This window comes from Schistocerca serialis, unplaced genomic scaffold (genome assembly GCF_023864345.2).
Source record: "Schistocerca serialis cubense isolate TAMUIC-IGC-003099 unplaced genomic scaffold, iqSchSeri2.2 HiC_scaffold_1413, whole genome shotgun sequence".
NCBI classification, from domain to species: Eukaryota; Metazoa; Arthropoda; class Insecta; order Orthoptera; family Acrididae; genus Schistocerca; species Schistocerca serialis.
Window position 1 is genome coordinate 43575 of NW_026047640.1, and position 23845 is coordinate 67419.

General features: G+C 49.6%; 15 non-coding genes across 15 annotated transcripts; all 15 read right to left on the reverse strand.

Moving 5' to 3' along the window:
- Positions 1-286: 286 nt before the first annotated feature.
- On the reverse strand, positions 287-405 carry LOC126442928 (5S ribosomal RNA). The gene has a single exon (XR_007581751.1). It is a non-coding gene; the product is annotated as a 5S ribosomal RNA (ribosomal RNA).
- Positions 406-1425: 1020 nt separating this feature from the next.
- On the reverse strand, positions 1426-1544 carry LOC126442929 (5S ribosomal RNA). The gene has a single exon (XR_007581752.1). It is a non-coding gene; the product is annotated as a 5S ribosomal RNA (ribosomal RNA).
- A 1021-nt stretch (positions 1545-2565) lies between these two features.
- Positions 2566-2684, reverse strand: LOC126442930 (5S ribosomal RNA). The gene has a single exon (XR_007581753.1). It is a non-coding gene; the product is annotated as a 5S ribosomal RNA (ribosomal RNA).
- Positions 2685-3705: 1021 nt separating this feature from the next.
- LOC126442931 (5S ribosomal RNA) lies at positions 3706-3824 on the reverse strand. The gene has a single exon (XR_007581754.1). It is a non-coding gene; the product is annotated as a 5S ribosomal RNA (ribosomal RNA).
- A 1021-nt stretch (positions 3825-4845) lies between these two features.
- Positions 4846-4964, reverse strand: LOC126442933 (5S ribosomal RNA). The gene has a single exon (XR_007581755.1). It is a non-coding gene; the product is annotated as a 5S ribosomal RNA (ribosomal RNA).
- A 1022-nt stretch (positions 4965-5986) lies between these two features.
- LOC126442935 (5S ribosomal RNA) lies at positions 5987-6105 on the reverse strand. Its single transcript, XR_007581757.1, has one exon. It is a non-coding gene; the product is annotated as a 5S ribosomal RNA (ribosomal RNA).
- Positions 6106-7127: 1022 nt separating this feature from the next.
- On the reverse strand, positions 7128-7246 carry LOC126442936 (5S ribosomal RNA). The gene has a single exon (XR_007581758.1). It is a non-coding gene; the product is annotated as a 5S ribosomal RNA (ribosomal RNA).
- Positions 7247-8268: 1022 nt separating this feature from the next.
- LOC126442937 (5S ribosomal RNA) lies at positions 8269-8387 on the reverse strand. The gene has a single exon (XR_007581759.1). It is a non-coding gene; the product is annotated as a 5S ribosomal RNA (ribosomal RNA).
- A 1022-nt stretch (positions 8388-9409) lies between these two features.
- Positions 9410-9528, reverse strand: LOC126442938 (5S ribosomal RNA). Its single transcript, XR_007581760.1, has one exon. It is a non-coding gene; the product is annotated as a 5S ribosomal RNA (ribosomal RNA).
- Positions 9529-10550: 1022 nt separating this feature from the next.
- LOC126442939 (5S ribosomal RNA) lies at positions 10551-10669 on the reverse strand. Its single transcript, XR_007581761.1, has one exon. It is a non-coding gene; the product is annotated as a 5S ribosomal RNA (ribosomal RNA).
- Positions 10670-18253: 7584 nt separating this feature from the next.
- On the reverse strand, positions 18254-18372 carry LOC126442940 (5S ribosomal RNA). The gene has a single exon (XR_007581762.1). It is a non-coding gene; the product is annotated as a 5S ribosomal RNA (ribosomal RNA).
- A 1011-nt stretch (positions 18373-19383) lies between these two features.
- On the reverse strand, positions 19384-19502 carry LOC126442941 (5S ribosomal RNA). The gene has a single exon (XR_007581763.1). It is a non-coding gene; the product is annotated as a 5S ribosomal RNA (ribosomal RNA).
- Positions 19503-20513: 1011 nt separating this feature from the next.
- Positions 20514-20632, reverse strand: LOC126442942 (5S ribosomal RNA). The gene has a single exon (XR_007581764.1). It is a non-coding gene; the product is annotated as a 5S ribosomal RNA (ribosomal RNA).
- Positions 20633-21654: 1022 nt separating this feature from the next.
- On the reverse strand, positions 21655-21773 carry LOC126442944 (5S ribosomal RNA). Its single transcript, XR_007581765.1, has one exon. It is a non-coding gene; the product is annotated as a 5S ribosomal RNA (ribosomal RNA).
- A 1011-nt stretch (positions 21774-22784) lies between these two features.
- LOC126442945 (5S ribosomal RNA) lies at positions 22785-22903 on the reverse strand. Its single transcript, XR_007581766.1, has one exon. It is a non-coding gene; the product is annotated as a 5S ribosomal RNA (ribosomal RNA).
- Between the last annotated feature and the right edge of the window lie 942 nt (positions 22904-23845).

The window sequence follows — 23845 nt, forward strand, 5'->3', positions numbered from 1 at the left end:
AGGAATAAATTTATAATTACATATCGAAGTAGGAATTGTACACCGCTACACAACAACAGGCGCTGACGTATTTCAGAACACATCTGCCGATTCGTACTGTTTTGTCGTTTTCAAAGACTTCCCGGCGAACTTGGTTAGCACATTCTCCCTCAAACTGAGATATTTACTGCAATTTCGCACCTTATGGTCATTACAGTAGATTAAAATGCTTAAGCAAGAATCTTTGTCACAACAGAACGGTGGTATGGAAAGAGGGCGGTATAAAAAAAAAAGGTAAATGAAAGGGAGCCAACAGCACGTGGTGTTCCCAGGTGGTCACCCATCCAAGTACTAACCACGCCCGATGTTGCTTAACTTCGGTGATCGGACGAGAACCGGTGTACTCAACATGGTATGGCCGTTGGCGCCCATATAATGTAGGCGCATGGCAGAATTCGCATTCGGTTCTTATCCCAACACACACAAAATCATACTTTTCGGTCGAAAGCAGCCGCATTTTTTTTTTTATTGACAATTCGTCACGTTAGCGCGAACGCAATCCTGAGTTCCAAAACTTATGAGCCGGAAGGACGCGCTTCGTGTATTTTTTTTTTGTGAGATTTATAAATTTATTTATTAACATTACATCGTTACAAGCTAACAACTTTACAACATAAAACACGAACAGAATTGTAATTGTAAGCACTTCCTTCTGCAATCCGACGTGCTAGCAGAGCGACTGCCGAATTAGCGGGCGCGCCGCCGTGCGTGTGAGACGCGCAGCTTCTCGTTGCACCTCCTGTCATCCGCTTGGCGCGTGCAGCCTTCGACACTCGCGGAAGATGCATCATGTCCCTGGTGTCCAGCGCAGGAGGGCTGGCGCGCGGCCGACCGGCGTATGGCCTGTGCGGGGTGTGGCAGAGTGTTGTTGGAGGGCGCCACTGCTGGCGATGTGAGCTTCCTCGCCTCGCCTCGCCTCGCCTCAGACGAGGTGTTTGCGTAATTTGCAGTGCATTCGCACCATTCCTGTCCCTGTCCCCGTCCCGACTTGTCCCGACTTTGCTCGACTGCCGCTCGCTGCCGCTCGGGTCGTGGCCCATATAACAGCGCAAGCGCAAGAAACGTCTGCAGGAGATGACGAGACGAGACGAGACGACTAAGGAATAAATTTATAATTACATATCGAAGTAGGAATTGTACACCGCTACACAACAACAGGCGCTGACGTATTTCAGAACACATCTGCCGATTCGTACTGTTTTGTCGTTTTCAAAGACTTCCCGGCGAACTTGGTTAGCACATTCTCCCTCAAACTGAGATATTTACTGCAATTTCGCACCTTATGGTCATTACAGTAGATTAAAATGCTTAAGCAAGAATCTTTGTCACAACAGAACGGTGGTATGGAAAGAGGGCGGTATAAAAAAAAAAAGGTAAATGAAAGGGAGCCAACAGCACGTGGTGTTCCCAGGTGGTCACCCATCCAAGTACTAACCACGCCCGATGTTGCTTAACTTCGGTGATCGGACGAGAACCGGTGTACTCAACATGGTATGGCCGTTGGCGCCCATATAATGTAGGCGCATGGCAGAATTCGCATTCGGTTCTTATCCCAACACACACAAAATCATACTTTTCGGTCGAAAGCAGCCGCATTTTTTTTTTTTATTGACAATTCGTCACGTTAGCGCGAACGCAATCCTGAGTTCCAAAACTTATGAGCCGGAAGGACGCGCTTCGTGTATTTTTTTTTTTGTGAGATTTATAAATTTATTTATTAACATTACATCGTTACAAGCTAACAACTTTACAACATAAAACACGAACAGAATTGTAATTGTAAGCACTTCCTTCTGCAATCCGACGTGCTAGCAGAGCGACTGCCGAATTAGCGGGCGCGCCGCCGTGCGTGTGAGACGCGCAGCTTCTCGTTGCACCTCCTGTCATCCGCTTGGCGCGTGCAGCCTTCGACACTCGCGGAAGATGCATCATGTCCCTGGTGTCCAGCGCAGGAGGGCTGGCGCGCGGCCGACCGGCGTATGGCCTGTGCGGGGTGTGGCAGAGTGTTGTTGGAGGGCGCCACTGCTGGCGATGTGAGCTTCCTCGCCTCGCCTCGCCTCGCCTCAGACGAGGTGTTTGCGTAATTTGCAGTGCATTCGCACCATTCCTGTCCCTGTCCCCGTCCCGACTTGTCCCGACTTTGCTCGACTGCCGCTCGCTGCCGCTCGGGTCGTGGCCCATATAACAGCGCAAGCGCAAGAAACGTCTGCAGGAGATGACGAGACGAGACGAGACGACTAAGGAATAAATTTATAATTACATATCGAAGTAGGAATTGTACACCGCTACACAACAACAGGCGCTGACGTATTTCAGAACACATCTGCCGATTCGTACTGTTTTGTCGTTTTCAAAGACTTCCCGGCGAACTTGGTTAGCACATTCTCCCTCAAACTGAGATATTTACTGCAATTTCGCACCTTATGGTCATTACAGTAGATTAAAATGCTTAAGCAAGAATCTTTGTCACAACAGAACGGTGGTATGGAAAGAGGGCGGTATAAAAAAAAAAGGTAAATGAAAGGGAGCCAACAGCACGTGGTGTTCCCAGGTGGTCACCCATCCAAGTACTAACCACGCCCGATGTTGCTTAACTTCGGTGATCGGACGAGAACCGGTGTACTCAACATGGTATGGCCGTTGGCGCCCATATAATGTAGGCGCATGGCAGAATTCGCATTCGGTTCTTATCCCAACACACACAAAATCATACTTTTCGGTCGAAAGCAGCCGCATTTTTTTTTTTTATTGACAATTCGTCACGTTAGCGCGAACGCAATCCTGAGTTCCAAAACTTATGAGCCGGAAGGACGCGCTTCGTGTATTTTTTTTTTTGTGAGATTTATAAATTTATTTATTAACATTACATCGTTACAAGCTAACAACTTTACAACATAAAACACGAACAGAATTGTAATTGTAAGCACTTCCTTCTGCAATCCGACGTGCTAGCAGAGCGACTGCCGAATTAGCGGGCGCGCCGCCGTGCGTGTGAGACGCGCAGCTTCTCGTTGCACCTCCTGTCATCCGCTTGGCGCGTGCAGCCTTCGACACTCGCGGAAGATGCATCATGTCCCTGGTGTCCAGCGCAGGAGGGCTGGCGCGCGGCCGACCGGCGTATGGCCTGTGCGGGGTGTGGCAGAGTGTTGTTGGAGGGCGCCACTGCTGGCGATGTGAGCTTCCTCGCCTCGCCTCGCCTCGCCTCAGACGAGGTGTTTGCGTAATTTGCAGTGCATTCGCACCATTCCTGTCCCTGTCCCCGTCCCGACTTGTCCCGACTTTGCTCGACTGCCGCTCGCTGCCGCTCGGGTCGTGGCCCATATAACAGCGCAAGCGCAAGAAACGTCTGCAGGAGATGACGAGACGAGACGAGACGACTAAGGAATAAATTTATAATTACATATCGAAGTAGGAATTGTACACCGCTACACAACAACAGGCGCTGACGTATTTCAGAACACATCTGCCGATTCGTACTGTTTTGTCGTTTTCAAAGACTTCCCGGCGAACTTGGTTAGCACATTCTCCCTCAAACTGAGATATTTACTGCAATTTCGCACCTTATGGTCATTACAGTAGATTAAAATGCTTAAGCAAGAATCTTTGTCACAACAGAACGGTGGTATGGAAAGAGGGCGGTATAAAAAAAAAAGGTAAATGAAAGGGAGCCAACAGCACGTGGTGTTCCCAGGTGGTCACCCATCCAAGTACTAACCACGCCCGATGTTGCTTAACTTCGGTGATCGGACGAGAACCGGTGTACTCAACATGGTATGGCCGTTGGCGCCCATATAATGTAGGCGCATGGCAGAATTCGCATTCAGTTCTTATCCCAACACACACAAAATCATACTTTTCGGTCGAAAGCAGCCGCATTTTTTTTTTTTATTGACAATTCGTCACGTTAGCGCGAACGCAATCCTGAGTTCCAAAACTTATGAGCCGGAAGGACGCGCTTCGTGTATTTTTTTTTTTGTGAGATTTATAAATTTATTTATTAACATTACATCGTTACAAGCTAACAACTTTACAACATAAAACACGAACAGAATTGTAATTGTAAGCACTTCCTTCTGCAATCCGACGTGCTAGCAGAGCGACTGCCGAATTAGCGGGCGCGCCGCCGTGCGTGTGAGACGCGCAGCTTCTCGTTGCACCTCCTGTCATCCGCTTGGCGCGTGCAGCCTTCGACACTCGCGGAAGATGCATCATGTCCCTGGTGTCCAGCGCAGGAGGGCTGGCGCGCGGCCGACCGGCGTATGGCCTGTGCGGGGTGTGGCAGAGTGTTGTTGGAGGGCGCCACTGCTGGCGATGTGAGCTTCCTCGCCTCGCCTCGCCTCGCCTCAGACGAGGTGTTTGCGTAATTTGCAGTGCATTCGCACCATTCCTGTCCCTGTCCCCGTCCCGACTTGTCCCGACTTTGCTCGACTGCCGCTCGCTGCCGCTCGGGTCGTGGCCCATATAACAGCGCAAGCGCAAGAAACGTCTGCAGGAGATGACGAGACGAGACGAGACGACTAAGGAATAAATTTATAATTACATATCGAAGTAGGAATTGTACACCGCTACACAACAACAGGCGCTGACGTATTTCAGAACACATCTGCCGATTCGTACTGTTTTGTCGTTTTCAAAGACTTCCCGGCGAACTTGGTTAGCACATTCTCCCTCAAACTGAGATATTTACTGCAATTTCGCACCTTATGGTCATTACAGTAGATTAAAATGCTTAAGCAAGAATCTTTGTCACAACAGAACGGTGGTATGGAAAGAGGGCGGTATAAAAAAAAAAGGTAAATGAAAGGGAGCCAACAGCACGTGGTGTTCCCAGGTGGTCACCCATCCAAGTACTAACCACGCCCGATGTTGCTTAACTTCGGTGATCGGACGAGAACCGGTGTACTCAACATGGTATGGCCGTTGGCGCCCATATAATGTAGGCGCATGGCAGAATTCGCATTCGGTTCTTATCCCAACACACACAAAATCATACTTTTCGGTCGAAAGCAGCCGCATTTTTTTTTTTTTATTGACAATTCGTCACGTTAGCGCGAACGCAATCCTGAGTTCCAAAACTTATGAGCCGGAAGGACGCGCTTCGTGTATTTTTTTTTTTGTGAGATTTATAAATTTATTTATTAACATTACATCGTTACAAGCTAACAACTTTACAACATAAAACACGAACAGAATTGTAATTGTAAGCACTTCCTTCTGCAATCCGACGTGCTAGCAGAGCGACTGCCGAATTAGCGGGCGCGCCGCCGTGCGTGTGAGACGCGCAGCTTCTCGTTGCACCTCCTGTCATCCGCTTGGCGCGTGCAGCCTTCGACACTCGCGGAAGATGCATCATGTCCCTGGTGTCCAGCGCAGGAGGGCTGGCGCGCGGCCGACCGGCGTATGGCCTGTGCGGGGTGTGGCAGAGTGTTGTTGGAGGGCGCCACTGCTGGCGATGTGAGCTTCCTCGCCTCGCCTCGCCTCGCCTCAGACGAGGTGTTTGCGTAATTTGCAGTGCATTCGCACCATTCCTGTCCCTGTCCCCGTCCCGACTTGTCCCGACTTTGCTCGACTGCCGCTCGCTGCCGCTCGGGTCGTGGCCCATATAACAGCGCAAGCGCAAGAAACGTCTGCAGGAGATGACGAGACGAGACGAGACGACTAAGGAATAAATTTATAATTACATATCGAAGTAGGAATTGTACACCGCTACACAACAACAGGCGCTGACGTATTTCAGAACACATCTGCCGATTCGTACTGTTTTGTCGTTTTCAAAGACTTCCCGGCGAACTTGGTTAGCACATTCTCCCTCAAACTGAGATATTTACTGCAATTTCGCACCTTATGGTCATTACAGTAGATTAAAATGCTTAAGCAAGAATCTTTGTCACAACAGAACGGTGGTATGGAAAGAGGGCGGTATAAAAAAAAAAGGTAAATGAAAGGGAGCCAACAGCACGTGGTGTTCCCAGGTGGTCACCCATCCAAGTACTAACCACGCCCGATGTTGCTTAACTTCGGTGATCGGACGAGAACCGGTGTACTCAACATGGTATGGCCGTTGGCGCCCATATAATGTAGGCGCATGGCAGAATTCGCATTCGGTTCTTATCCCAACACACACAAAATCATACTTTTCGGTCGAAAGCAGCCGCATTTTTTTTTTTTTATTGACAATTCGTCACGTTAGCGCGAACGCAATCCTGAGTTCCAAAACTTATGAGCCGGAAGGACGCGCTTCGTGTATTTTTTTTTTTGTGAGATTTATAAATTTATTTATTAACATTACATCGTTACAAGCTAACAACTTTACAACATAAAACACGAACAGAATTGTAATTGTAAGCACTTCCTTCTGCAATCCGACGTGCTAGCAGAGCGACTGCCGAATTAGCGGGCGCGCCGCCGTGCGTGTGAGACGCGCAGCTTCTCGTTGCACCTCCTGTCATCCGCTTGGCGCGTGCAGCCTTCGACACTCGCGGAAGATGCATCATGTCCCTGGTGTCCAGCGCAGGAGGGCTGGCGCGCGGCCGACCGGCGTATGGCCTGTGCGGGGTGTGGCAGAGTGTTGTTGGAGGGCGCCACTGCTGGCGATGTGAGCTTCCTCGCCTCGCCTCGCCTCGCCTCAGACGAGGTGTTTGCGTAATTTGCAGTGCATTCGCACCATTCCTGTCCCTGTCCCCGTCCCGACTTGTCCCGACTTTGCTCGACTGCCGCTCGCTGCCGCTCGGGTCGTGGCCCATATAACAGCGCAAGCGCAAGAAACGTCTGCAGGAGATGACGAGACGAGACGAGACGACTAAGGAATAAATTTATAATTACATATCGAAGTAGGAATTGTACACCGCTACACAACAACAGGCGCTGACGTATTTCAGAACACATCTGCCGATTCGTACTGTTTTGTCGTTTTCAAAGACTTCCCGGCGAACTTGGTTAGCACATTCTCCCTCAAACTGAGATATTTACTGCAATTTCGCACCTTATGGTCATTACAGTAGATTAAAATGCTTAAGCAAGAATCTTTGTCACAACAGAACGGTGGTATGGAAAGAGGGCGGTATAAAAAAAAAAGGTAAATGAAAGGGAGCCAACAGCACGTGGTGTTCCCAGGTGGTCACCCATCCAAGTACTAACCACGCCCGATGTTGCTTAACTTCGGTGATCGGACGAGAACCGGTGTACTCAACATGGTATGGCCGTTGGCGCCCATATAATGTAGGCGCATGGCAGAATTCGCATTCGGTTCTTATCCCAACACACACAAAATCATACTTTTCGGTCGAAAGCAGCCGCATTTTTTTTTTTTTATTGACAATTCGTCACGTTAGCGCGAACGCAATCCTGAGTTCCAAAACTTATGAGCCGGAAGGACGCGCTTCGTGTATTTTTTTTTTTGTGAGATTTATAAATTTATTTATTAACATTACATCGTTACAAGCTAACAACTTTACAACATAAAACACGAACAGAATTGTAATTGTAAGCACTTCCTTCTGCAATCCGACGTGCTAGCAGAGCGACTGCCGAATTAGCGGGCGCGCCGCCGTGCGTGTGAGACGCGCAGCTTCTCGTTGCACCTCCTGTCATCCGCTTGGCGCGTGCAGCCTTCGACACTCGCGGAAGATGCATCATGTCCCTGGTGTCCAGCGCAGGAGGGCTGGCGCGCGGCCGACCGGCGTATGGCCTGTGCGGGGTGTGGCAGAGTGTTGTTGGAGGGCGCCACTGCTGGCGATGTGAGCTTCCTCGCCTCGCCTCGCCTCGCCTCAGACGAGGTGTTTGCGTAATTTGCAGTGCATTCGCACCATTCCTGTCCCTGTCCCCGTCCCGACTTGTCCCGACTTTGCTCGACTGCCGCTCGCTGCCGCTCGGGTCGTGGCCCATATAACAGCGCAAGCGCAAGAAACGTCTGCAGGAGATGACGAGACGAGACGAGACGACTAAGGAATAAATTTATAATTACATATCGAAGTAGGAATTGTACACCGCTACACAACAACAGGCGCTGACGTATTTCAGAACACATCTGCCGATTCGTACTGTTTTGTCGTTTTCAAAGACTTCCCGGCGAACTTGGTTAGCACATTCTCCCTCAAACTGAGATATTTACTGCAATTTCGCACCTTATGGTCATTACAGTAGATTAAAATGCTTAAGCAAGAATCTTTGTCACAACAGAACGGTGGTATGGAAAGAGGGCGGTATAAAAAAAAAAGGTAAATGAAAGGGAGCCAACAGCACGTGGTGTTCCCAGGTGGTCACCCATCCAAGTACTAACCACGCCCGATGTTGCTTAACTTCGGTGATCGGACGAGAACCGGTGTACTCAACATGGTATGGCCGTTGGCGCCCATATAATGTAGGCGCATGGCAGAATTCGCATTCGGTTCTTATCCCAACACACACAAAATCATACTTTTCGGTCGAAAGCAGCCGCATTTTTTTTTTTTTATTGACAATTCGTCACGTTAGCGCGAACGCAATCCTGAGTTCCAAAACTTATGAGCCGGAAGGACGCGCTTCGTGTATTTTTTTTTTTGTGAGATTTATAAATTTATTTATTAACATTACATCGTTACAAGCTAACAACTTTACAACATAAAACACGAACAGAATTGTAATTGTAAGCACTTCCTTCTGCAATCCGACGTGCTAGCAGAGCGACTGCCGAATTAGCGGGCGCGCCGCCGTGCGTGTGAGACGCGCAGCTTCTCGTTGCACCTCCTGTCATCCGCTTGGCGCGTGCAGCCTTCGACACTCGCGGAAGATGCATCATGTCCCTGGTGTCCAGCGCAGGAGGGCTGGCGCGCGGCCGACCGGCGTATGGCCTGTGCGGGGTGTGGCAGAGTGTTGTTGGAGGGCGCCACTGCTGGCGATGTGAGCTTCCTCGCCTCGCCTCGCCTCGCCTCAGACGAGGTGTTTGCGTAATTTGCAGTGCATTCGCACCATTCCTGTCCCTGTCCCCGTCCCGACTTGTCCCGACTTTGCTCGACTGCCGCTCGCTGCCGCTCGGGTCGTGGCCCATATAACAGCGCAAGCGCAAGAAACGTCTGCAGGAGATGACGAGACGAGACGAGACGACTAAGGAATAAATTTATAATTACATATCGAAGTAGGAATTGTACACCGCTACACAACAACAGGCGCTGACGTATTTCAGAACACATCTGCCGATTCGTACTGTTTTGTCGTTTTCAAAGACTTCCCGGCGAACTTGGTTAGCACATTCTCCCTCAAACTGAGATATTTACTGCAATTTCGCACCTTATGGTCATTACAGTAGATTAAAATGCTTAAGCAAGAATCTTTGTCACAACAGAACGGTGGTATGGAAAGAGGGCGGTATAAAAAAAAAAGGTAAATGAAAGGGAGCCAACAGCACGTGGTGTTCCCAGGTGGTCACCCATCCAAGTACTAACCACGCCCGATGTTGCTTAACTTCGGTGATCGGACGAGAACCGGTGTACTCAACATGGTATGGCCGTTGGCGCCCATATAATGTAGGCGCATGGCAGAATTCGCATTCGGTTCTTATCCCAACACACACAAAATCATACTTTTCGGTCGAAAGCAGCCGCATTTTTTTTTTTTTATTGACAATTCGTCACGTTAGCGCGAACGCAATCCTGAGTTCCAAAACTTATGAGCCGGAAGGACGCGCTTCGTGTATTTTTTTTTTTGTGAGATTTATAAATTTATTTATTAACATTACATCGTTACAAGCTAACAACTTTACAACATAAAACACGAACAGAATTGTAATTGTAAGCACTTCCTTCTGCAATCCGACGTGCTAGCAGAGCGACTGCCGAATTAGCGGGCGCGCCGCCGTGCGTGTGAGACGCGCAGCTTCTCGTTGCACCTCCTGTCATCCGCTTGGCGCGTGCAGCCTTCGACACTCGCGGAAGATGCATCATGTCCCTGGTGTCCAGCGCAGGAGGGCTGGCGCGCGGCCGACCGGCGTATGGCCTGTGCGGGGTGTGGCAGAGTGTTGTTGGAGGGCGCCACTGCTGGCGATGTGAGCTTCCTCGCCTCGCCTCGCCTCGCCTCAGACGAGGTGTTTGCGTAATTTGCAGTGCATTCGCACCATTCCTGTCCCTGTCCCCGTCCCGACTTGTCCCGACTTTGCTCGACTGCCGCTCGCTGCCGCTCGGGTCGTGGCCCATATAACAGCGCAAGCGCAAGAAACGTCTGCAGGAGATGACGAGACGAGACGAGACGACTAAGGAATAAATTTATAATTACATATCGAAGTAGGAATTGTACACCGCTACACAACAACAGGCGCTGACGTATTTCAGAACACATCTGCCGATTCGTACTGTTTTGTCGTTTTCAAAGACTTCCCGGCGAACTTGGTTAGCACATTCTCCCTCAAACTGAGATATTTACTGCAATTTCGCACCTTATGGTCATTACAGTAGATTAAAATGCTTAAGCAAGAATCTTTGTCACAACAGAACGGTGGTATGGAAAGAGGGCGGTATAAAAAAAAAAGGTAAATGAAAGGGAGCCAACAGCACGTGGTGTTCCCAGGTGGTCACCCATCCAAGTACTAACCACGCCCGATGTTGCTTAACTTCGGTGATCGGACGAGAACCGGTGTACTCAACATGGTATGGCCGTTGGCGCCCATATAATGTAGGCGCATGGCAGAATTCGCATTCAGTTCTTATCCCAACACACACAAAATCATACTTTTCGGTCGAAAGCAGCCGCATTTTTTTTTTTTTATTGACAATTCGTCACGTTAGCACGAACGCAATCCTGAGTTCCAAAACTTATGAGCCGGAAGGACGCGCTTCGTGTATTTTTTTTTTTGTGAGATTTATAAATTTATTTATTAACATTACATCGTTACAAGCTAACAACTTTACAACATAAAACACGAACAGAATTGTAATTGTAAGCACTTCCTTCTGCAATCCGACGTGCTAGCAGAGCGACTGCCGAATTAGCGGGCGCGCCGCCGTGCGTGTGAGACGCGCAGCTTCTCGTTGCACCTCCTGTCATCCGCTTGGCGCGTGCAGCCTTCGACACTCGCGGAAGATGCATCATGTCCCTGGTGTCCAGCGCAGGAGGGCTGGCGCGCGGCCGACCGGCGTATGGCCTGTGCGGGGTGTGGCAGAGTGTTGTTGGAGGGCGCCACTGCTGGCGATGTGAGCTTCCTCGCCTCGCCTCGCCTCGCCTCAGACGAGGTGTTTGCGTAATTTGCAGTGCATTCGCACCATTCCTGTCCCTGTCCCCGTCCCGACTTGTCCCGACTTTGCTCGACTGCCGCTCGCTGCCGCTCGGGTCGTGGCCCATATAACAGCGCAAGCGCAAGAAACGTCTGCAGGAGATGACGAGACGAGACGAGACGACTAAGGAATAAATTTATAATTACATATCGAAGTAGGAATTGTACACCGCTACACAACAACAGGCGCTGACGTATTTCAGAACACATCTGCCGATTCGTACTGTTTTGTCGTTTTCAAAGACTTCCCGGCGAACTTGGTTAGCACATTCTCCCTCAAACTGAGATATTTACTGCAATTTCGCACCTTATGGTCATTACAGTAGATTAAAATGCTTAAGCAAGAATCTTTGTCACAACAGAACGGTGGTATGGAAAGAGGGCGGTATAAAAAAAAAAGGTAAATGAAAGGGAGCCAACAGCACGTGGTGTTCCCAGGTGGTCACCCATCCAAGTACTAACCACGCCCGATGTTGCTTAACTTCGGTGATCGGACGAGAACTTTTTTTTTTTTTTTTTTTTTTTTACGGTGGTACGGAAAGAGGGCGGTATAAAAAAAAAAGGTAAATGAAAGGGAGCCAACAGCACGTGGTGTTCCCAGGTGGTCACCCATCCAAGTACTAACCACGCCCGATGTTGCTTAACTTCGGTGATCGGACGAGAACTTTTTTTCTTTTTTTTTTTTTTTTTTTTTTTTTTTTTTTTTTTTTTTTTTTTTTTTTTGGACGAGAACTTTTTTTTTTAATATTGAAGATCAGGCCAAGATGGCTACGGAGGCAAAGCACTCAGGGGTCGCAATCCGAGGCCTGGCCACAATGCCTCCGGCGCCCTCCCAACCCGAGAAACGTGGAATAACGGAAAGAGTGGTGTGTAGTACGCCCTTTAATAATGTGTGACAGAGCATTATTATATATATATATATAGATATTTTTTTTTTTTTTTTTTTTTTATTTTTTTTTTTTTTTTTTTTTTTTTTACTTTCTTGGAAGATCAGGCCAGGGTGGCTGCGGAGGCAAAGCAGGCAGGGGTCGCAATCCGAGGCCTGGCCACAGTGTCTCCGGCGCCCTCCCAACCCGAGAAACGTGGAATAACGGAATGTAAGGAAGGAGTCACGAAGACGCAAAACACAAATAAAAACCATGCTCGGAGGGCAATGACCACAAGTCGGCAGCGGTAGCCCACCGCCGCCAGAGAAAAGCAAAGAAAGGGACTCTCAAAAAACAACCACACTAAACATTGCCAAATATGTCTGGCGCACGGGAATGGCGAAGTCGACGCAATTCCGGCAGCAGCAAACATATTTCGTCGTCTCGAGAAGCTTGATAAGCTTGATTTCCGTGCCCAGAAGGCAACCATTACAAACACAAAATATCTGGAAGCACCGTTCCAAAGTTCAGGGACAAGTCAACGACGGTCCAGAAATAGTCACAAAAATGAAGTAAGTGTCAGCAATAGGGAACAAACGTCAAATCCAGGAGAGAAGACTAATTAGGGAGAATCCTAAGAACAACCGTTCACAATGGCGGGAGGAAAGTCGAGCCGGTGAGACAAATTGACTGTCAGACATCAAGAAAATAGATACATATACAGCATTCCGCATGTCCCGCCAAAAGGTACAGTGGAAATGGAAGTACATAATCATGGCAGGAGAGAAATATTTAAAGTGGTAAAGGCGGTCCGTAAAGCGACATCTAAAAATCGGGCATAATGGGAAACACACTTCGGATTCTGTTTCTCCCGTCCATAATAGTCCCAAAGATATGTCAAGAACTGCAAGCGATCCGTGAGTCGGAGAGAGAAAATCGCATGTGCGGCATGTGCGGCAATCCACACAGTAGCGTTTCTCTTGGTGGCAGGATACGGCCGCCAGTCGGGAACCAGGATATACAAGGGCTGCACCGCACGCGGGGTAGTCCTATTAATCAACGCCAACATCGCACAGGTGGCATCCCACACCTCTTTAAATTGGGGGCACACAAATCGGTGTTCGATCGTGTCTTCAGCCGCGCACCGCCCACAGAGGCCACTCGGGAGGAGATTGATCGCGTGGAGTTTCGCATTCGTGGCAACGGTGCGATTCACAACTTTATACCAGGTGTCCCGAACATCGGATGTCAACAATGGACTGGAGATATTGGACCACACCGTCCGCCAATCGTATTGCGGCAGCCGCAACTCCCATTTGTTAGTCGGCGGAGTTCCACGGAGGGCCTCTGCGATCGCGCGGACGTTACCCCGGCGTCGGTCGTCACCTATCAGATAGCTTGTGTGGAGGAAATACTGGCGAACGAAATTCAATTGATACGGGATAGCCTGGACAGAGACAGGCGCGCGGAGAGAAGCTGGGCGGTAAAGGTCGAAGAGTGCAGACGTGGGGCACTGCCCAGCAGTGGCGATCACACAGTTGGTCCGGTGGAGCAAAAGAGCAGCACACTTGGAAGGAAAATCGACCATACCTAGGCCGCCTCTGTCCGGCGGGAGCACACAAATATTGTAGGCGACTTTAAAGATTTCGCCTCGCCAGACCAGCCAAGAGACAGCATGCTTGATAGCCCGTTCGATCTCCTTCGGCACCGGCAAAACTTGAGCCAAGTACCAGGCCTTGGCCAACATCTGGGTATTAACAACCGAAACCCTCTCCAGCAATGATAAATTTCGTTTGGCGGCAGCCTGAGTCGCCGCCCGAACAGAATATAACACCGCGCGCCAATTTAACACCGTCATTCGTTGTACATTCGGAGTCATCTGGATCCCGAGAATCTTATGTCGCAACTGTACGGTATACCAATCACGACGGACATCTCTCATGGTCACAGTAAGCGGCAGTAAGATGGACTTACGGGGGTTGACAACCGCACCCGATGCCGTTTCAAACTGTTGAAGGAGGAGACGGAGCGCATCAATATCGTCGGGGCGTTGGATAAAAACCCCCAAATCATCAGCATACGCCCGACAGACAAGCGAACCCGCACCAAACGGTACACCGTGGCAAACAGCCGTTATTTTGCGGAGTAGAGGATCCAAGGCTAAGACGAATAAGCCCATGGAAAGTGGGCACCCTTGGCGGACGGACCTGTTCAGCCTGAGGACATCACTGGCCTGACCATGAAAAAGGATTCGGGAAGTAGCCGATTTCAAAAGGTTGGATATCACATTCGTGAATTTTAAACCAAACCCGAACTTAGACATAACCCGCCGCAAGTACTCGTGACTGATTCTGTCGAACGCGTTGTGAAAATCAATGGAGAGTATCGCAGCTCGGCCGCCACGGCTGGATGCGGCATAAGCGATACATTCACGATACGCGAGGACAGCATCATTAATATTCCGTCCAGGGACGGCACACGATTGAGATGGGCTAATGACGGACTTCAACGCCGGCCGCAGACGGTGTGAAAAGCAGCGCGCGACGATTTTATAATCGGCGTTTAATAAAGTAATCGGCCGTAAAGTCACCGCACTTGGGGTGCCAGTTGTTTTCGGGACGAGGACGATGAGCCCCTCTAAAAATTCGTCCGGCACATCGAGGCCGTTATGGATTTCATTGACCATGGCAACGAAAATATCAGTTAAAAGGCCGGAAAATTTTACATAAAATTCTACAGGAATTCCGTCATTGCCAGGGGCTTTTCCCTTCGGGCTAGCCTTAACAGCGGCAGAAACATCATCAGCTGTAAAACGCTCATTTAAAAGAAGTCTATCCTGACGCGTTAAAATGGAAGGCAGATCACGTAAAAATGTCTGCAAGGAGGCGTCATTCAAAGGTTGAAATTGAAAGAGACGAGAATAGTGATCGTAAATTTCGTCCCGAATCACCCGTCGATCGGAAGTCTTAAGGCCGTCACGCGTAATCCAGTCCGTAAATAAAAGTTTTTCACGCCGCAGACGGGCTCGTCGTAAATGATACAAGGAAAGTGGTTCCTTCAACGTAGGATCGAAAGGCCTGCTACGGACTACAGAGCCCTGTGCCTTGCGATACAGATGGTTTAAAATCTTCACTTTAATCTTCCGTAACGTGGGAAGTAGCTCAGGGCGGTCGGTAACCCGAGTAATTAAATCCCGTAAACAATCGCGATAAAAATCGACCGTCATCATGTCCCAATGGGCCTTGTCACGACAATAATTGATGAGCAAACTACGAATGGCCGGTTTAGCGTGACGGAGCCACCAATCGACAGTAGAACTCGCCTGCGGGCGGCGCTGAAGAAGTTGGCGCCACAACAAATGCACCTGTTCGACAAGACTGACGTCATCCAAAACACTAACATTGAATTTCCAATAGGAGCGCGTACGTTCCGGGCGAACGTACGGGACATTAAAAGCACACAAATAACCACAATGATCCGAAAAAGCGACGGGAGCAACTTCTGCCTGCAAGATGGAAGCAGTAAGATCCGGCGAGATATAAATTCTGTCCAATCTGCTATGCCCAGTAGGATAAAAATAAGTAAAACCTGCAGCAGTCGGACTAAAACGAAGCCACGTGTCCTTAAATTTGTAAATGTCAACTAAATTTTGCAGTGCAAGACACTTATTCGCCGTCGGCTCCTGGTCGGCATCACGCAAAACACAATTAAAATCGCCACCGAAGATGATCCGTCGGTGGTTTCGATGGAAAAGCTGACATACATCATGAGCGAAAAAGGTATTCCTCAGACGTTTATTGTCAGTTCCAGAGGGGGCATACACGTTAACAAAAAATATGTCGCAGATTACACACGCCAACCCTCGTCCATCCGGTAAAATTGCTATGTTGTTATACTCTAAACCGGGCGTGATTAAAATCGCCGTACCAAATCCTACTTCCGGATCAATGTTAAGAATAACATTAAACGCAGTAAGATGCGGGACAACGTCAGCTGTAAGTTCTTGAAGGAAAATCACATCACAACAAGCAGATTGCAAAAAGTGTAAAAGGGCGTCAATTTTACGGGCACTGCGGATTCTATTGACATTAAGTGTCAGGACGCGTAACTGGTGGAAGGCACGCGTCAGGGTGGACTCTTGAACTTAAGCAAGACTAGAAAAAATTATCCTCCTCCACATCTTCAGACCACTGCATGGTGTCCGAAGGAACAGGTGGGGCATCCGGGACGGCCCGGGAAGCGGGGGTGGCCGGCACCGACACAGGTGGACCGTGCACGAAAGGTGCGTCGCGACGCTCTTGGACCAAGGAATCCGTTAGTCCCTCAACGGCCTGTTCGAAGGAAACGCCGTCGCCCTCAGTGGGCGCCGTTTTCGAACGTTTCTTAGACCGCCTACGCTTTGGTTTGGGATCGGCAGGGGCGGACTGGGTGGAAACTTGGGACACCTCACTTTCTGCGCTGCTAGCATCCGCCTCGCCAGAAGTGGACAGGCCCGGTTGTGACTGCAATTTCCGCTTGTCTGTCGGTGGGGCGGGGACGGAAATCGGCCGGGGAGACTCGACCAACATTTCAGAAGACTCCCCAACAGGCACGTCCGGAACACTTACGGCTGGCAAATCAGCAATACTGACTTCGCGAGGGGTGAGTTCGGCAGGTAAACTTTGTTCCGACACAACCGGGGGCACGACTACTGTCGGCGGAGTCACATTATCGGACACAGCAGCCACAGCCGCAGGAGCGGCAGAAGCCTGTCGGTCGGTCGGGGCGACTGAGGGGGGTCCAACCAACGCGCCTGCATACGTAGTGTTGTCAACAGCTTCGCGCGGCAGCTGTGCCGGCCTGCGTAAAGTGCAAGTTTGTCGCAAATGATCCGTTTTGCCACACACTGAGCACGTCTGCGGCTGCCCACTATAGCTAAGGAAAGCTCGCGTGCCAGCAATGATCAGATACGAGGGTATATGTTTCTTTAAATCTACACGTACTGTCCGAACACCACTCAAAACCCGGTACCTAAAACCTGCAGGCCACACATCATTCTCCACACTTAGAACGGTGCCAAATTCGCCAAGTTTACGAGCAATGGCCTCATTGGGGCACTCAAAGGGAACATTATAAACCTTCACATTTCGAATGCCGAAGCCTGCCGGCAGTATCAAAACATCAGACAAAGTACCGTCCACGTGCTTAAATTTCTTAACGCCACCACTTGCAGTAACTAGCTTATCGACACAATCCGCGTTCGGAAGTTTCAAAAAGACAGAGTTTTGAATAAAATCGAGCTGAATGCCGACCAAATCAGATTCGGGAATACGCAATTCGGAAAATATCCATTCGTGAACATCAAAAGGAGACGGTCTAGCCGCGTTCCTATCAAAAACACACTGTACGGAGTTAGCACGATTCATAATAAAGCGTCAATAAACTTACAGGAACTAGTAGAGAAGAGAGAACGCTGCGAGGCGCAGCACCAAACACGCGACGAAGACACCGCCTGCAGCACACGAAGGTGGCAGCAGGCACGAGCCGAACACACGTCCGGGCTGGCGCGCGGCCGACCGGCGTATGGCCTGTGCGGGGTGTGGCAGAGTGTTGTTGGAGGGCGCCACTGCTGGCGATGTGAGCTTCCTCGCCTCGCCTCGCCTCGCCTCAGACGAGGTGTTTGCGTAATTTGCAGTGCATTCGCACCATTCCTGTCCCTGTCCCCGTCCCGACTTGTCCCGACTTTGCTCGACTGCCGCTCGCTGCCGCTCGGGTCGTGGCCCATATAACAGCGCAAGCGCAAGAAACGTCTGCAGGAGATGACGAGACGAGACGAGACGACTAAGGAATAAATTTATAATTACATATCGAAGTAGGAATTGTACACCGCTACACAACAACAGGCGCTGACGTATTTCAGAACACATCTGCCGATTCGTACTGCTTTGTCGTTTTCAAAGACTTCCCGGCGAACTTGGTTAGCACATTCTCCCTCAAACTGAGATATTTACTGCAATTTCGCACCTTATGGTCATTACAGTAGATTAAAATGCTTAAGCAAGAATCTTTGTCACAACAGAACGGTGGTATGGAAAGAGGGCGGTATAAAAAAAAAAGGTAAATGAAAGGGAGCCAACAGCACGTGGTGTTCCCAGGTGGTCACCCATCCAAGTACTAACCACGCCCGATGTTGCTTAACTTCGGTGATCGGACGAGAACCGGTGTACTCAACATGGTATGGCCGTTGGCGCCCATATAATGTAGGCGCATGGCAGAATTCGCATTCGGTTCTTATCCCAACACACACAAAATCATACTTTTCGGTCGAAAGCAGCCGCATTTTTTTTTTTTATTGACAATTCGTCACGTTAGCGCGAACGCAATCCTGAGTTCCAAAACTTATGAGCCGGAAGGACGCGCTTCGTGTATTTTTTTTTTTGTGAGATTTATAAATTTATTTATTAACATTACATCGTTACAAGCTAACAACTTTACAACATAAAACACGAACAGAATTGTAATTGTAAGCACTTCCTTCTGCAATCCGACGTGCTAGCAGAGCGACTGCCGAATTAGCGGGCGCGCCGCCGTGCGTGTGAGACGCGCAGCTTCTCGTTGCACCTCCTGTCATCCGCTTGGCGCGTGCAGCCTTCGACACTCGCGGAAGATGCATCATGTCCCTGGTGTCCAGCGCAGGAGGGCTGGCGCGCGGCCGACCGGCGTATGGCCTGTGCGGGGTGTGGCAGAGTGTTGTTGGAGGGCGCCACTGCTGGCGATGTGAGCTTCCTCGCCTCGCCTCGCCTCGCCTCAGACGAGGTGTTTGCGTAATTTGCAGTGCATTCGCACCATTCCTGTCCCTGTCCCCGTCCCGACTTGTCCCGACTTTGCTCGGCTGCCGCTCGGGTCGTGGCCCATATAACAGCGCAAGCGCAAGAAACGTCTGCAGGAGATGACGAGACGAGACGAGACGACTAAGGAATAAATTTATAATTACATATCGAAGTAGGAATTGTACACCGCTACACAACAACAGGCGCTGACGTATTTCAGAACACATCTGCCGATTCGTACTGTTTTGTCGTTTTCAAAGACTTCCCGGCGAACTTGGTTAGCACATTCTCCCTCAAACTGAGATATTTACTGCAATTTCGCACCTTATGGTCATTACAGTAGATTAAAATGCTTAAGCAAGAATCTTTGTCACAACAGAACGGTGGTATGGAAAGAGGGCGGTATAAAAAAAAAAGGTAAATGAAAGGGAGCCAACAGCACGTGGTGTTCCCAGGTGGTCACCCATCCAAGTACTAACCACGCCCGATGTTGCTTAACTTCGGTGATCGGACGAGAACCGGTGTACTCAACATGGTATGGCCGTTGGCGCCCATATAATGTAGGCGCATGGCAGAATTCGCATTCGGTTCTTATCCCAACACACACAAAATCATACTTTTCGGTCGAAAGCAGCCGCATTTTTTTTTTTTATTGACAATTCGTCACGTTAGCGCGAACGCAATCCTGAGTTCCAAAACTTATGAGCCGGAAGGACGCGCTTCGTGTATTTTTTTTTTTGTGAGATTTATAAATTTATTTATTAACATTACATCGTTACAAGCTAACAACTTTACAACATAAAACACGAACAGAATTGTAATTGTAAGCACTTCCTTCTGCAATCCGACGTGCTAGCAGAGCGACTGCCGAATTAGCGGGCGCGCCGCCGTGCGTGTGAGACGCGCAGCTTCTCGTTGCACCTCCTGTCATCCGCTTGGCGCGTGCAGCCTTCGACACTCGCGGAAGATGCATCATGTCCCTGGTGTCCAGCGCAGGAGGGCTGGCGCGCGGCCGACCGGCGTATGGCCTGTGCGGGGTGTGGCAGAGTGTTGTTGGAGGGCGCCACTGCTGGCGATGTGAGCTTCCTCGCCTCGCCTCGCCTCGCCTCAGACGAGGTGTTTGCGTAATTTGCAGTGCATTCGCACCATTCCTGTCCCTGTCCCCGTCCCGACTTGTCCCGACTTTGCTCGGCTGCCGCTCGGGTCGTGGCCCATATAACAGCGCAAGCGCAAGAAACGTCTGCAGGAGATGACGAGACGAGACGAGACGACTAAGGAATAAATTTATAATTACATATCGAAGTAGGAATTGTACACCGCTACACAACAACAGGCGCTGACGTATTTCAGAACACATCTGCCGATTCGTACTGTTTTGTCGTTTTCAAAGACTTCCCGGCGAACTTGGTTAGCACATTCTCCCTCAAACTGAGATATTTACTGCAATTTCGCACCTTATGGTCATTACAGTAGATTAAAATGCTTAAGCAAGAATCTTTGTCACAACAGAACGGTGGTATGGAAAGAGGGCGGTATAAAAAAAAAAGGTAAATGAAAGGGAGCCAACAGCACGTGGTGTTCCCAGGTGGTCACCCATCCAAGTACTAACCACGCCCGATGTTGCTTAACTTCGGTGATCGGACGAGAACCGGTGTACTCAACATGGTATGGCCGTTGGCGCCCATATAATGTAGGCGCATGGCAGAATTCGCATTCGGTTCTTATCCCAACACACACAAAATCATACTTTTCGGTCGAAAGCAGCCGCATTTTTTTTTTTTTTATTGACAATTCGTCACGTTAGCGCGAACGCAATCCTGAGTTCCAAAACTTATGAGCCGGAAGGACGCGCTTCGTGTATTTTTTTTTTGTGAGATTTATAAATTTATTTATTAACATTACATCGTTACAAGCTAACAACTTTACAACATAAAACACGAACAGAATTGTAATTGTAAGCACTTCCTTCTGCAATCCGACGTGCTAGCAGAGCGACTGCCGAATTAGCGGGCGCGCCGCCGTGCGTGTGAGACGCGCAGCTTCTCGTTGCACCTCCTGTCATCCGCTTGGCGCGTGCAGCCTTCGACACTCGCGGAAGATGCATCATGTCCCTGGTGTCCAGCGCAGGAGGGCTGGCGCGCGGCCGACCGGCGTATGGCCTGTGCGGGGTGTGGCAGAGTGTTGTTGGAGGGCGCCACTGCTGGCGATGTGAGCTTCCTCGCCTCGCCTCGCCTCGCCTCAGACGAGGTGTTTGCGTAATTTGCAGTGCATTCGCACCATTCCTGTCCCTGTCCCCGTCCCGACTTGTCCCGACTTTGCTCGACTGCCGCTCGCTGCCGCTCGGGTCGTGGCCCATATAACAGCGCAAGCGCAAGAAACGTCTGCAGGAGATGACGAGACGAGACGAGACGACTAAGGAATAAATTTATAATTACATATCGAAGTAGGAATTGTACACCGCTACACAACAACAGGCGCTGACGTATTTCAGAACACATCTGCCGATTCGTACTGCTTTGTCGTTTTCAAAGACTTCCCGGCGAACTTGGTTAGCACATTCTCCCTCAAACTGAGATATTTACTGCAATTTCGCACCTTATGGTCATTACAGTAGATTAAAATGCTTAAGCAAGAATCTTTGTCACAACAGAACGGTGGTATGGAAAGAGGGCGGTATAAAAAAAAAAGGTAAATGAAAGGGAGCCAACAGCACGTGGTGTTCCCAGGTGGTCACCCATCCAAGTACTAACCACGCCCGATGTTGCTTAACTTCGGTGATCGGACGAGAACCGGTGTACTCAACATGGTATGGCCGTTGGCGCCCATATAATGTAGGCGCATGGCAGAATTCGCATTCGGTTCTTATCCCAACACACACAAAATCATACTTTTCGGTCGAAAGCAGCCGCATTTTTTTTTTTATTGACAATTCGTCACGTTAGCGCGAACGCAATCCTGAGTTCCAAAACTTATGAGCCGGAAGGACGCGCTTCGTGTATTTTTTTTTTTTGTGAGATTTATAAATTTATTTATTAACATTACATCGTTACAAGCTAACAACTTTACAACATAAAACACGAACAGAATTGTAATTGTAAGCACTTCCTTCTGCAATCCGACGTGCTAGCAGAGCGACTGCCGAATTAGCGGGCGCGCCGCCGTGCGTGTGAGACGCGCAGCTTCTCGTTGCACCTCCTGTCATCCGCTTGGCGCGTGCAGCCTTCGACACTCGCGGAAGATGCATCATGTCCCTGGTGTCCAGCGCAGGAGGGCTGGCGCGCGGCCGACCGGCGTATGGCCTGTGCGGGGTGTGGCAGAGTGTTGTTGGAGGGCGCCACTGCTGGCGATGTGAGCTTCCTCGCCTCGCCTCGCCTCGCCTCAGACGAGGTGTTTGCGTAATTTGCAGTGCATTCGCACCATTCCTGTCCCTGTCCCCGTCCCGACTTGTCCCGACTTTGCTCGGCTGCCGCTCGGGTCGTGGCCCATATAACAGCGCAAGCGCAAGAAACGTCTGCAGGAGATGACGAGACGAGACGAGACGACTAAGGAATAAATTTATAATTACATATCGAAGTAGGAATTGTACACCGCTACACAACAACAGGCGCTGACGTATTTCAGAACACATCTGCCGATTCGTACTGTTTTGTCGTTTTCAAAGACTTCCCGGCGAACTTGGTTAGCACATTCTCCCTCAAACTGAGATATTTACTGCAATTTCGCACCTTATGGTCATTACAGTAGATTAAAATGCTTAAGCAAGAATCTTTGTCACAACAGAACGGTGGTATGGAAAGAGGGCGGTATAAAAAAAAAAGGTAAATGAAAGGGAGCCAACAGCACGTGGTGTTCCCAGGTGGTCACCCATCCAAGTACTAACCACGCCCGATGTTGCTTAACTTCGGTGATCGGACGAGAACCGGTGTACTCAACATGGTATGGCCGTTGGCGCCCATATAATGTAGGCGCATGGCAGAATTCGCATTCGGTTCTTATCCCAACACACACAAAATCATACTTTTCGGTCGAAAGCAGCCGCATTTTTTTTTTTTTTATTGACAATTCGTCACGTTAGCGCGAACGCAATCCTGAGTTCCAAAACTTATGAGCCGGAAGGACGCGCTTCGTGTATTTTTTTTTTGTGAGATTTATAAATTTATTTATTAACATTACATCGTTACAAGCTAACAACTTTACAACATAAAACACGAACAGAATTGTAATTGTAAGCACTTCCTTCTGCAATCCGACGTGCTAGCAGAGCGACTGCCGAATTAGCGGGCGCGCCGCCGTGCGTGTGAGACGCGCAGCTTCTCGTTGCACCTCCTGTCATCCGCTTGGCGCGTGCAGCCTTCGACACTCGCGGAAGATGCATCATGTCCCTGGTGTCCAGCGCAGGAGGGCTGGCGCGCGGCCGACCGGCGTATGGCCTGTGCGGGGTGTGGCAGAGTGTTGTTGGAGGGCGCCACTGCTGGCGATGTGAGCTTCCTCGCCTCGCCTCGCCTCGCCTCAGACGAGGTGTTTGCGTAATTTGCAGTGCATTCGCACCATTCCTGTCCCTGTCCCCGTCCCGACTTGTCCCGACTTTGCTCGACTGCCGCTCGCTGCCGCTCGGGTCGTGGCCCATATAACAGCGCAAGCGCAAGAAACGTCTGCAGGAGATGACGAGACGAGACGAGACGACTAAGGAATAAATTTATAATTACATATCGAAGTAGGAATTGTACACCGCTACACAACAACAGGCGCTGACGTATTTCAGAACACATCTGCCGATTCGTACTGCTTTGTCGTTTTCAAAGACTTCCCGGCGAACTTGGTTAGCACATTCTCCCTCAAACTGAGATATTTACTGCAATTTCGCACCTTATGGTCATTACAGTAGATTAAAA